Source organism: Arachis ipaensis, chromosome B10 (genome assembly GCF_000816755.2).
Source record: "Arachis ipaensis cultivar K30076 chromosome B10, Araip1.1, whole genome shotgun sequence".
Lineage (NCBI taxonomy): Eukaryota > Viridiplantae > Streptophyta > Magnoliopsida > Fabales > Fabaceae > Arachis > Arachis ipaensis.
Genome location: NC_029794.2, coordinates 103,535,531 through 103,547,980, shown reverse-complemented (window position 1 = coordinate 103,547,980; position 12,450 = coordinate 103,535,531). Strand labels below are relative to the sequence as shown.

The 12,450-nt window shown below is 42.1% G+C and overlaps 1 long non-coding RNA gene across 1 annotated transcript; it reads left to right on the top strand.

Annotated features, from left to right (window-relative positions):
• LOC110268176 lies at positions 3,269-4,026 on the top strand. The gene is made up of 2 exons (XR_002356276.1): positions 3,269-3,703; positions 3,834-4,026. It is a non-coding gene; the product is annotated as an uncharacterized LOC110268176 (long non-coding RNA).

Genomic DNA, 12,450 nt, shown 5'->3' with positions numbered 1-12,450 from the left:
TCACAAGCATTAAAAAAAAAAAAAAAAACAAAAAAAGCTTCCATGAAAAAGGAAAATAGAGTGTCTCTATTGGGTATCCCTAAAGAGCATGATGATAACCATGATGACGATGAGGATGATCACATGAGAGAGCAAGCATGTGGGTTCTCATCACTGAAGATCTGAGGTGGTGGTGGTGGTGCATGCAAGTGAAACTGCTCCGGGTACGTATATACAGGCATATAGCTGTAACCGCCATGATGATGTGGATGCATAACAGGAGCATATCCATATCCATATGCAGATGGAAATAGAACATGTGGAGCTGCCATATACTCCATTCTATATTCTGCTCCATCATCACCATTTCTTCATTATTATTATTACCACCACCACCACCGCCTCCCTTGTTCTTCTTGCCATCACCGCCACCAACACCACCATTGTTCTCCTTGTTGTCTGGTTTCTTAGGTGGGACCACCTCCACCTTCCTCTTGAGCTTCTCCGTTAGATTCGCAGCCAGAGCTCACCGTAAATAATATAATAGTCATCTTGTGACCATCTCCTCTAAATACTAAAGCTGTTACTTGCATGGTTCTTTGACAGCTAAAAAGACTTATCCTACTAGGTGAGATTCATCAATCAAATGACACAATACATTTTTCTTGATATCCAAAATAGTTCAAACAATTTTTATTATTCCAACATATTTATCATGTTCCCTTCTTTCATTTAAGGTTCATCTCAAAAGGCCAGGGAAATACCTTCATGTTTGTTTTCTCTCTTAAGTATTGCTGAGTACCTAAGCACCAAGATACAGGTTAAGTTCTTGCATTAAGTGCTTCTAGTAGAGGGAAATGCAGGTTTACATGAGAAATACAATTTCAAGTGAATTTCAAAGGGCAGTGCTTCATCTTTCATTTGGAGAAGTCTATTTTAGCCTTGGTCTTGTTGCATTGGTCATTGGTGAGGCCTTATTACTTCGTAAATTACATTTTTGTTTCAAAATATAATTTTTTTTTTATTGAAGATATATAATATAAAGTTCAAATTTATCCATGCTTGCAATCAATGTGCTTTGGAGGAGGCACTTGGGAAATGTTTAGATTCAGATATGGGCTTTTGGTGATATTTAAATTTAACAATTATTATGCTTGCCTTATTGACTGATATCAAGATTCCATTTTATATTGTTGTCTTGGGATCCTTAACTTCCGTAGATATGATCTGCCGTCTGGCAGACTTTTCAACCACACAATTTATCACAACAACATTCCGCCCAGAGCTTGTGAAAGTTGCTGACAAGATCTACGGAGTAACGCATAAAAGCCGGGTTAGCCGTGTTAATGTTGTATCCAAGGACGATGCTCTAGAATTTATCGAGCATGATCAGATGCAAAATGCTGAATAAGGTTAGAGAACCTCATAACATTTCTGCTATGGAGTTAAAGGTTTTGAAAATAACATGAAACATTTTTATAATAGCTGCGGCTGTTGATCTTGCTAGGATGGAAAATTTTCCTTCTGGTGGCACTTAGTGACTATTGGTATTCTACTAAGCTAACTCACGCTATATAGGGAGAGGTCCAAGTGAGAGGAGTGCTTTTATGAGAGAAATAAATTTGGGTTATATCTTTTACATCAATGGTCAAGATTAAAGTTGCATGAATTCTTAATTGGTCATATGGTCTTTTTAACAATTCTTAATCTTGACTATCTATATATGGTTATGTGGTCCAGATTATATACATATATAGGAGATTTATTTAGCAAGAGTAGTAGTCTTATATGAATGCGAGAGACACAAATCCAGACTGCAAATTATAGCCATATATGGATAGTTAGGATTAAAAGATGTTAAAAAGTCATTTAGCACCTAAAAAACTTATTCCATCTGCATCTATCTATCTATCTATCAATTTTATCTATATAAAAGTTGATACTAAAATCATTCTATATTCAACTAATTACATATAGATTTTTTTAAAAATTTGCCATGTCAGCATGTTAGTATAGATGTAATTTTATTGTGAAACCAAATATATATTTTCTTTCAACCTCAATGTTAATTGTTGTATCAGTTTTCATAATAATTAACAAGGTAATCTTTCCAATTAAAATCTCTTTTTAATAATTTTAAATGTCTTTATTATTCAATTCATATTTAATAACTATTCTCACAATAATTAGAGACACATGAAATAAGTTGATTATTCATTTGTTTTTACAATTGCATTTTTTATAAAATAATTTATGGAAAATAAGTGTGCTAGATTGTTTCAAAAATTAAAAATCAAAAGTAAAAAACAAATAGGTGGCTAATCTTTTTAAACGTGGATATTTTCGTCCCTCAAGATTGAAAAATACATTTAAATTCCTCACCTTATAAAACGCGTGACAATTATACCTCTCCGTCGAGTTGGGCCTCAAAACGACAACGGAGAACATTGACCTGGAGGGGTGGAGTCTGAGCTGTCCGTTTTGACTGATGATGTGGATGGGGAACAAATTCTTAATGAACAAATTAGTCCTTATGCCCCAAAACGACGCCGTTATATGGCATGGAGATAATTAAGAGTAATCCCGGGTCGACAACAAGAGTTGATGTGAAACCTATCCCTCAATCCCTCCCTGTGTTATATGCTTCGAGGGCTGTAAGCAAGGATTTAAGGTTGGATGTAAGCCTTTCATCCATCTAGATGGAGCTTTTCTTAAGACATACCACGGAGACCAACTACTTTCAGCAGCGGCACAGGATGCGAATAACCAATTCTGTGTAGTGGCGTACGAGGTTGCCAGATCTGAGACCAAGAAATCGTGGAAATGGTTCCTCACACCGCTTCAAGAGGATCTGGGTGTTGCCAGTCAATTTGGTTGGAACTTTATGTCTGACCAGCAAAAGGTCATACTTCTAAACTGTTTATTTTTGGGTAGATTAGGCTAGTATGTTTTGGGCTAGCATATTAAATTACTCCCTACTGTCTTTACTACCAAGCACATTAGGCTGTTAGAGCACCATACTGGAAAGCTTGCACCAGTCTAAGAGAAAAGGTTACAGAGGCGGATAAAACTTAGCAACAGGTGGATTGCTGAGTGGGTGGGAGACAACGAAAGAAAAGATTTGAAGTTAGCAGAAAGAAGACCAAAGTGGATGTGGATCTGATCAAATACACATGTTCATGCAACATATGGCAATTGACTGGTAATGCTATTTAATTAGAAAGATTTTCTTTTCGTATGTTCTGATGTAATGCTATTTAATATGTGAATTGTTTTGGATTCAGGCATGCCATGCATTCATGCTATTGCTGCAATCAGAAAGAGGCATGACCAACCACAGGATTATATGCATCTTTGGCTGAGTATGAAATCCATTCATAAGACATATGCACATTGCATAAAACCAGTTCCTAGTGAGAAATTCTGGACTGAAGGAGACTAGTTCAGGCCTACTCCACCACCCATCAAGCGACCTATTGGGAGGCCAAAGGTGCACTGTCGCAACAAGGACACTGCTGAGGCTCATATTTAGGGGGACAAGCTGAAGAGAAGCTTTCAAGTTACATATAGCAAGTGCAACGAGAAAGGACATAACTACAAGACTTGTAAAGGAGCACCAAGCAACCCAAACTGAAAACCAAAAAGGAAAAAAGCTAAGAAGACTATTGATAATACATAAGCTTTGGTGTTGCTTTCCCTTTCACAATCAGCCCCTCAACTAGAGGTAAGTAAGCACAATTTATGCATAAGGATAATTTTTTACCTTTTAAAATTCGTCAGTGGTTATGGTGTCATTATACTTCTTTCTTAGGGACTAATTTGTCCATTTGGTTACCTTGCTGGACTATTGTCAGGCCCCCAACAAGTGTAAATCCACCATCAAATCCACCACCAAATCCACTCCCAAATACAGCACAAACTCAAAGCACCAATACTAGTGGGGGACCATCAAAGGAGACCTTGAAAGCAGCTAACAGTGGGACCACAAGAATTTTCAAATTCATCCTAACTCCTGGATCCAACAATCAGAAGAACTGAACACAACTGCATGGAATTCTGTTTTTTGTCCTAGTCATTAGCATGAATTAAACAATGCTTTCTAGTTAACATAGTTTGAAAAACTTGTTTACATGTCAACCAGACGTTTTGTTATTTTGTGGCAAACTTATGCTGTTATGTAATGTTTGGGATTAAGCCAAATATAATGTTGTTTCTATTTTGGTTATAATCTATGTAGGATTACTACCTTATATAATACTTGACTTGTAATATTTCTTAGTTGTTCAAACTTGATAGAAAATTGGATTCAATCCAAAATAGATTTCTCATTAAACAGCCAGCAGTGACAATTTTCATTACAACATCACCATTTAGATCAAATCATATTCAGCCCTTTAAGAAATATACATCAACAATAACAACAACTACACTAATCACAGTAATATGTCACAAACTCCTGGGCTTTTTCTTTTCAATACATAATAGTTTCCTTTCCAACTCTTCCATTTTTTTTTCCAATTCCTGACTTTAAAACAGTTGATCTTCAGCGTCTATTCCCTCAGCATCATCCACAGCACCCAATGCTTGAGACTCTATGGTGCTAATTTTTTTTCAGGTGTTCATCAAGCCAGAAAAAGTACCGACAGTAACATTCTTTAACCTGGAGTAAATTTTTGGAGAATCACTTAATTAGACACATTACAGTCTCATCCAACTATTGACAAATAGTAACTTACCTTGAAGAATGGACAACTGAGAAACATTCTATTAGGGTTAGTTGCTGTTCTAGACTTGTAAAGAATGGCATATACGCCGCAGAAGCACTTTAGCGCAATCCCATCTCAATCACATCCTCCTGGCACGGCGCATGAAGATCCCCCTCCAGGTCTTGTGCATGAAGAACCCCCTTCACTCGTCATGGATGATCGCACCATCAACGACCATGGGTTTGACCATGCATTTCGATCAAATAGGGCTCAATGATGGTAACAACGTCGTTTTGGGGCATAAGGACCAATTTGTCCATTAAGAATTTGTTCTCCATCCACATCATCAGCCAAAACGGATAGCTCAGACTCCACCTCTCCAGGTCAGTATTCTCCATTGCCGTTTTGAGGCTCAACTCGATAGAGGGGTATAATTGTCACGCGTTTTATAAAGTGAAGGATTTAAATGTATTTTTCAATCTTGAGGGACGAAAATGTCCACATTTAAAAAGGTCAGAGACCTATTTATCTTTTACTCAAAAACCAATGAACGATTTATACTATAGTTGAAAGACGTCAAGCTACTCTTATATAGTTTCTTCTATAGAAAAAAAAAATATTATTGCTAATTCATAGTTTTAGATTATCACAATTAACTTTATGCCTAATAGTCCATTACTTTTTTGCATTTACTTTAATAGTAGGGTAAATTATATTTTCTGTTTATGAAATTTGTCCAAAATTTTAAAAATACTCATAAGTTTTATTTTGCTTCAATTTTGTCTCTGAAGTTTTTGATTTGCATCAAATATAAATTTTTAGAAAGTTTAGGATTAATCCAGCAATAATGCATGACAACTATCTAATTTACTTGTGTTGAAGGCTGATTTTGTGAAACTGTTGCTAAATTTGGTCTTAAATTTTTTTTTTTGAATTAAAGGGAGCTCAACACAACAGAGTGGAGCAAAGAAAAGAGCTGAAAGTCCTAAAAAATAAATTACAAAACAACTCCTAGTTATCTTTGATAATCCATTCCTCAGCAAACGCAAATGACTTGTTTATAATTTCCCGCAAGCTGGATACCTGATTTCGAAACAGTCTGCTATTCCTTTCTAGCCATATTGTCCAGACAACAGCAAAGAACCCAATGAACCACCGCTTTCTCTCGATCTTCCATATTGCCATGTGTAACCAGCTTTCGAAGTGGTCCTTAAGATTACCAGGGGGACACCAACTCCTTCCAAACGCAAGCAGCCAAGCACACCACACCTGCCACGTGATATCACAACCAAGAAACAAATGGAATACAGTTTCCTCAGCCTTAGAACATAGCACACACTGCTTGTCATTCTGATCAAGAACACGTAGTCTACACAGGTGATCCTTCGTATTCACCCTCCCAATAAGCACAAACCAAGACAATAACTCAATTCTTGGAGGGACGAGCCCTTTCCATATGGCACGAGTGAAGCTATAACTTGTAATTTCAGCCGGAAGAACTTCCGCCTGCATCATCTGAGTCAAGGAGCTCGTTGAATAAGTACCTGTGTTATCAAATTTCCATGTCACCGTGTCCTCTCTTTCGTTTGTAGGCTTAACTGACTGCAATGTCTCATGAAGTTGTCCTACCAAATCCAGCTCCCACTGAAACAGCTCCCTCCTCCACTGGAAACTCCAAATCCAGTCTAATCCATCCCAAAACCCACAATCCCCAATGACGGCTTCGGTGAGGGTTGAAACCGAGAAGAGCCTAGGAAACTTATCTTTCAACGCCCCATTAGGCAACCAGCTATCCTCCCAGAATCGGATCATTCTATCGTTCCCGAGCTCCATAGACAACCCGCTTATTAACTTTTCTCTCAGTCGCGGCTCCCAGACTTGAAGCTGACAGATATCCTTCCAGGGACCTCCTCGTGTGGGCACAGGCTGGTCTCGCAACATCACCGCAGGATCCATATTGGTACAAGAGCAGACCACCTTCTTCCATAAGGGACAGTCTTCTCTTGAGAACCTCCACCACCACTTAAACAGCAATGCTGTATTTCGAATAACTGCATCCCCGACCCCCAGTCCACCTGCTTTCTTCGGAGCCATAATAACTTCCCATTTTACAAGAGGCAACCCTTGCTTACCCCCATCTGTACTCCACAAGAACTGCCGTTGTAAAGAAATCAGCTTCTCTGCCGCTGACTTTGGCATCTTGTATAAGCTGAGATAGTAAATAGGTAAGCTATTAAGCACCGATTTAATTAGGACCAGCTTGCCTGCCTTGTTTAGAGTCTTTGCTTTCCACAAGCTCAGCTTCTCCTCAACCTTATCAATTACTGGTTTCCATGTCTTCACCCTTCTCGGATTTGCACCCAGGGGGATGCCTAGATATCTGATTGGTAAAGACGCCTCTGTACATCCCAGTAACAGACACATCCTACGGACCCACAAGCTATCACAGTTGACCGGGATAATGTTGGACTTCTCAAAATTTATGCTCAGGCCAGACATCAGTTCAAAACACCGCAGCAGTCTCTGATAATTTCTAATGGTCGCCTCCTCAGGTGGGCAGAATAGTATAGTATCATTGGCAAACTGCAAGTGAGACAACTCAATGCTATCCTTCCCAACCAACACCGGAGATATGCGTCCGTTCCTCACTGCCTCGCCAATCATCCTATGCAGAACATCCACAACTAACACAAACAGGAATGGTGACAGGGGATCTCCTTGCCTCAACCCCCTCTCCATTTTAAATGGCTTCGACGGTGATCCATTGATAAGAACCGACATAGAGGCAGAGCATACGCATTCCCTGATCCACCCCCTCCATCTCTGGCCAAACCCCATCTTCTGCAAAACAATATCCACAAAGGCCCACTTGACTCTATCATAAGCCTTTTGGAAGTCCAGCTTGATTATCACGGAGCTCCTTTTCTGTGATTTCAACCAGTGCACAGTCTCACAGGCAATCAACGCTCCATCATGTATTTTCCTGCCCTTCACGAATGCGCTTTGAGTCTCCCCTACAAGACCCGGCATTACCTTCCGCATTCTCCGAACCAGAACCTTAGATATCACCTTATAAACACAACCCACCATACTAATTGGCCTTAGATCCTTGATTTCTCTTGCGCCAGTAAATTTTGGCGCCAGCGCCACCCAAGTGACATTCGACTCACTAGGTAGTTTACCAGACTGGAAGAACCCTGTCACCGCGTCAGTGAATTCACCACCTAATTCCCCCCAACACTTCTTTATAAAATTCATATTATATCCATCACTTCCTGATGCCTTTGTTGCCTCACAGTCCCATACTGCCTCCTTAATTTCTGCAAGTGTTGGCATCCGCTCTAGCTCCGTTGCCTCTTCCTCCAGAATTTGCTTTACGAGCCCATCCCTAAACCCAATAGTCGGCGATGGTTCCTGATGGTACAAGTCCTTATAGAAATTTCTTATGGCAATCTTTATCCTTGCTTGATTCCTTACCAGCCTCCCATTAACCATTAGAGCATCAATCCGATTGGATCTTCTCCGCGATGAAGCTAGAGCGTGAAAGTAGCGTGTGTTTTTATCCATCTCCTTCGCATGGCGAGACCTTGACATCTGCTTCCAATGTAATTCCTGTCGTATGTACCATTTTTTACAACAACTTACAAGCGCCTTTCTCCTAGCTTCAACAGTCCCATCAGCCACTCCAGAGCCTGTCAAATCATCCACTTTTTTTATTTCATCCTCAAACTGTGTAATCCTTTTATCCATGTCTCCAAAATTCTTCTTATGCCATCTGCTCAGTGGAACCGTCAAACTCTTCAATTTGTCCATGAACTGCCTGTCACCCAAAGCCCTCCACTCCTCTTTTACCATCCTCAGAAACCCATCATGCGTGAACCAAGAATCTAGACTCCGAAACGGTCTTGGCCCTCCTCTCAACTGAGAGACCTCCAAGATCAACGGACAGTGGTCAGATAACCCTCTTGGTCCACCTCGTAGCCTGGTTTCCAGAAACACTTCTAACTACTCCAAACTCACCAGAACCCTATCAATGCGACTGCAGGACTGCCCTCTGAACCAGGTGAACAATCGGTCAGTGATTGCCAAGTCCACTAACTCCATATCCTGTATCCATGCTTTAAACTCCGTGGCAGACACCGTCAAAGAATCAGCCCCCTTCCTATCCTCTACTTGAGTTATTTCATTGAAATCTCCCAGGTAGCAAAACGGGACTTGACACAACCCAAATAGGAAGCTCAATTCTTCCCAAGTAGCAAGCTTGGCCCCCCTCTCATGCGGGCCATAAACCAGGCAGAAAGCGCAGGAAAAATTATTTCGAAGTAACACACCCTCCACACACAACCAACGACTTCCTTTATAGCATGTATTCATCTGAAATACCGTCTCCTCCCACATCAGTAACAGGCCTCCAGAAGCACCACTCGACCCAACATATTCCCATTTAACAGCACCAGCACCCCACAATTACACTACATCAAATGTTGTCACAACTTTTTTTTTTGTCTCAATCAAGCGTAGCATATTTAACTTAAATTTCCTACGAAAGTTCTTTAGCATGCTCAATTTACCAACTCCCGCCAACCCCCTAATATTCCAGGAACTAAAAATCATTTTAAAGCACTTACACACACCTTTCTCCGAGTTTTCGGTCTACTCCATCGTGCTTTCTCCTTCTGCCTAGCCAGTCTTTTCTTCTCCGCAAGTGCCTCGTTCTGTGCCTGAAGTATTGCCATGATGTCATCTTCCTCATCATACTGCACAGCTCCGGATTCCATAGCAAGCTTCCATGCTTCCCGGTTTTCCTCCATTTCAGCTACTCTTCTACTACTATCAGTCATTTCCGGTTCGGGCTCTCGCCCAATCTCAACGGGGTCATTCATCAAGACTGTCAAGTGTTCCCCTATACCCCCCAAAGCTGAACTTGCAACCCCCTTTGAGCCCCCGCTGCCATTATCCTCCCCATAATCCTCTCCCTCCGGACCACGCCTATGCTTCCCTACCCCACCCCCCTTTAATATTATTTCCACCCGTGGGTTTCCCAGGCTTAATCCATCCCTTACCATCTCGCCGCACGCCATAGGCTTCCGGCATCCTGCGTCCAGGCCAACAACGACCAACCCCGAATCCGTTCCTCCACTAGAAGGCAGCATCACCAAACCATCATCTAGCAACACCGTTCCCTTACACCAACCCCCCCCAGATCCGACCTCCCTTAACGCGTCCCGACTCCCAGGCTGGTCGAGCCCCGTCTTCCCTCTTCGAGACTCATTGCCCGAAGTACTCAGATCCAGGTCCAGCGATCCCAACCGAACCCCATCACCCGCAGACCGAGCCCTCCCCGGCGGCGCGTCCCCTGTCGGCAGACCCATCAGCACGCCCACACCCTCCACGACGAAGGGTCTGCCACCCGCATCACACCGGGGCATCGTCTTCGCGGAACTCCGAGATGCACAGGTTTCCCTTATGCTTCCCACACCAAGCACACCGTCACTGCCCGTATCCCTCTCACTATCAACCCAACAGCTCTCCAATGGACCACTCCCTCCAACCCGACCCGACCGAATGCTCCACTGCCCATTGCCTTCATTCAGCTCCTTTGAAGGCCCATTACTCAGACCCACTTCCAACCCATCTAAAGTGGCAACAGATGGGCCTTGTGCATTTGGTTCCAAGCCTACCACCGTTGGCTTAGGTAACCCCATTTGGGCCCCACTCATAATTCTCTTCCTACCCGACCCATTAGCCTGCACTCCTACCTGCACCTTACCTGTGATCCCATTCCCATTCTGCACCCTATCATTTAATACCGTAACTACACCAGGATCAGCCATATCCTTTCTAGGAGAAAAATCCGCACTTGTTGCCGTTGTATTGTTCGAATTCAAAAAATCGTTACCCCATTCGTTCAAGATCTCAGGCTGAATTCCCGTTCTACCCTCCTGCATCTCCTCCAGCCTATGCGGTACGACTATCAACTCAGCCGTCATGTCCCACCCCTCCACCGTTCTCGGAGTTTGGCACCGGTCAGGCAGACCGGCATTGTTTTTATTATTTCGCTCCACAGCATCCAGCGCCATGTCCCCTGACGATCCATCCGCAGCCTTGCCCATCTCCGTAACATACACATCGAAGCCACACGACCCTACCAGGAGGCTGAGACTTTCAGAGATAGGATCAAACCTCCAAGTATCCACTAGCACACGTCCTTCCCAGAACGACGTGCCTGAGCATGTTCCGGCATCAACCTCAATCACTTCACCCCACTGTGTCCCAATTGCACAAAAGGTATCTGCCGTCCAAGCATACAGTGGAATACCATAACACGTAAGCCACACCCTTCTCCTGGCGTACCGTTCGTGTTCTTGCCATCGGCATACATGATGAAAAAGCTGCCGGCTCCCATCCCCAGAATTTTCCAACGCTTCCTCCGCGCTTCGGGTGCTATCAAAAACCAGCAAAGCCTTATACCTCCCCACATCACAGATTTGGACAACGTGCGGCCACACCTTCCGGATAGAGTCGGCCAAGGATCGAAAATCAATTGCTCTCCTGGCACTCCCAACAACACTCCTACTCAGCCAATCCAAATTATTCTTGGACGCAACTACCTCCAATCCCTTCGTCGCTACCACCTTCGGTCCCTCTATGAGTGTATGGGGTGAGTTGGCGATAGACGTCTGACCAACCCCCTGTCCCCCGTGGTCACCCGACGTGAATTCCCCTGCACACACCTCCACACCAGTATTGACTTCATGCTGCTTAGGCTGGACCTGTCTCCCACCCATCCCCCCAACAGGAACTTCCCGCCCCTTAGAATCGTCTCTCCTATATTTGGCCTCCCTTACAAACATCTCCGATCCCCTTAGTCGCACGTGATTCATCTCAGCAATCGCTTTCAGAGCTCTCCCCTTCGTGGTATACCTTATGAATGCGAAAAGGTAGACAACCCCATTCCTCATCTTCCTTGAAAGATAAATGTCGTTAATCCGCCCCGTCCAAGAGAAAAGCTCAAATAACTCTCGTTTCGAAATATCACCTGGTAATCTGTCCACAAATACACTGAACGAATCCCGCTCTAGGCGTACGTACTCCTCCCGATTCCACACTCTTGGCTCCTTCTCCACCCTGGTGGAAACCCGCCACCTTCCCTGTGCGGTGTTTCCCCATCCGTCGCTCTCTCTCTTGGACCTGGCTCTCATCCCTTAGATGTCCCTTAAATTTGGTCTTAAATTTTTTGAAAAATTAGCCGTCAGGGATATATTTGATGCAAATCGAAAATTTTTGAGACAAAATTGAAACAAAATAAAACTTAGGGATATTCTTAAAACTTTTAACAAACTTTAAGGATAAGAAATATATTTTATCTTCATAGTATTATAAAACACACCAATAAATATAACAAATTTAGATAAAATTATAATTTGTATTCGGTCTATACAACGTTTACTTTTAAATTGATTCAAATTATGGTAATATTTATGTTTTAGTGATAAATATATGCTCGATTTTTTGATTGCGCCTCGCTCATAATGCATTTGAATTCAGTCATAATCAGGCAATTCAGATCTATATACCAGTTTGCAGTTGGCTACAATGGTAGTCCGTGCATGACTGCATGTAGTAAAATATAAACTTAACGTATAATAAATTGTTACTTTATTAATGCCTTATTTGCTATTTAAATTATACTAGACTTAAGACCTGCACGATGTGTGGATAACTAAGTTAATTATATTATATGGTATAAATTAAAAAATATTAT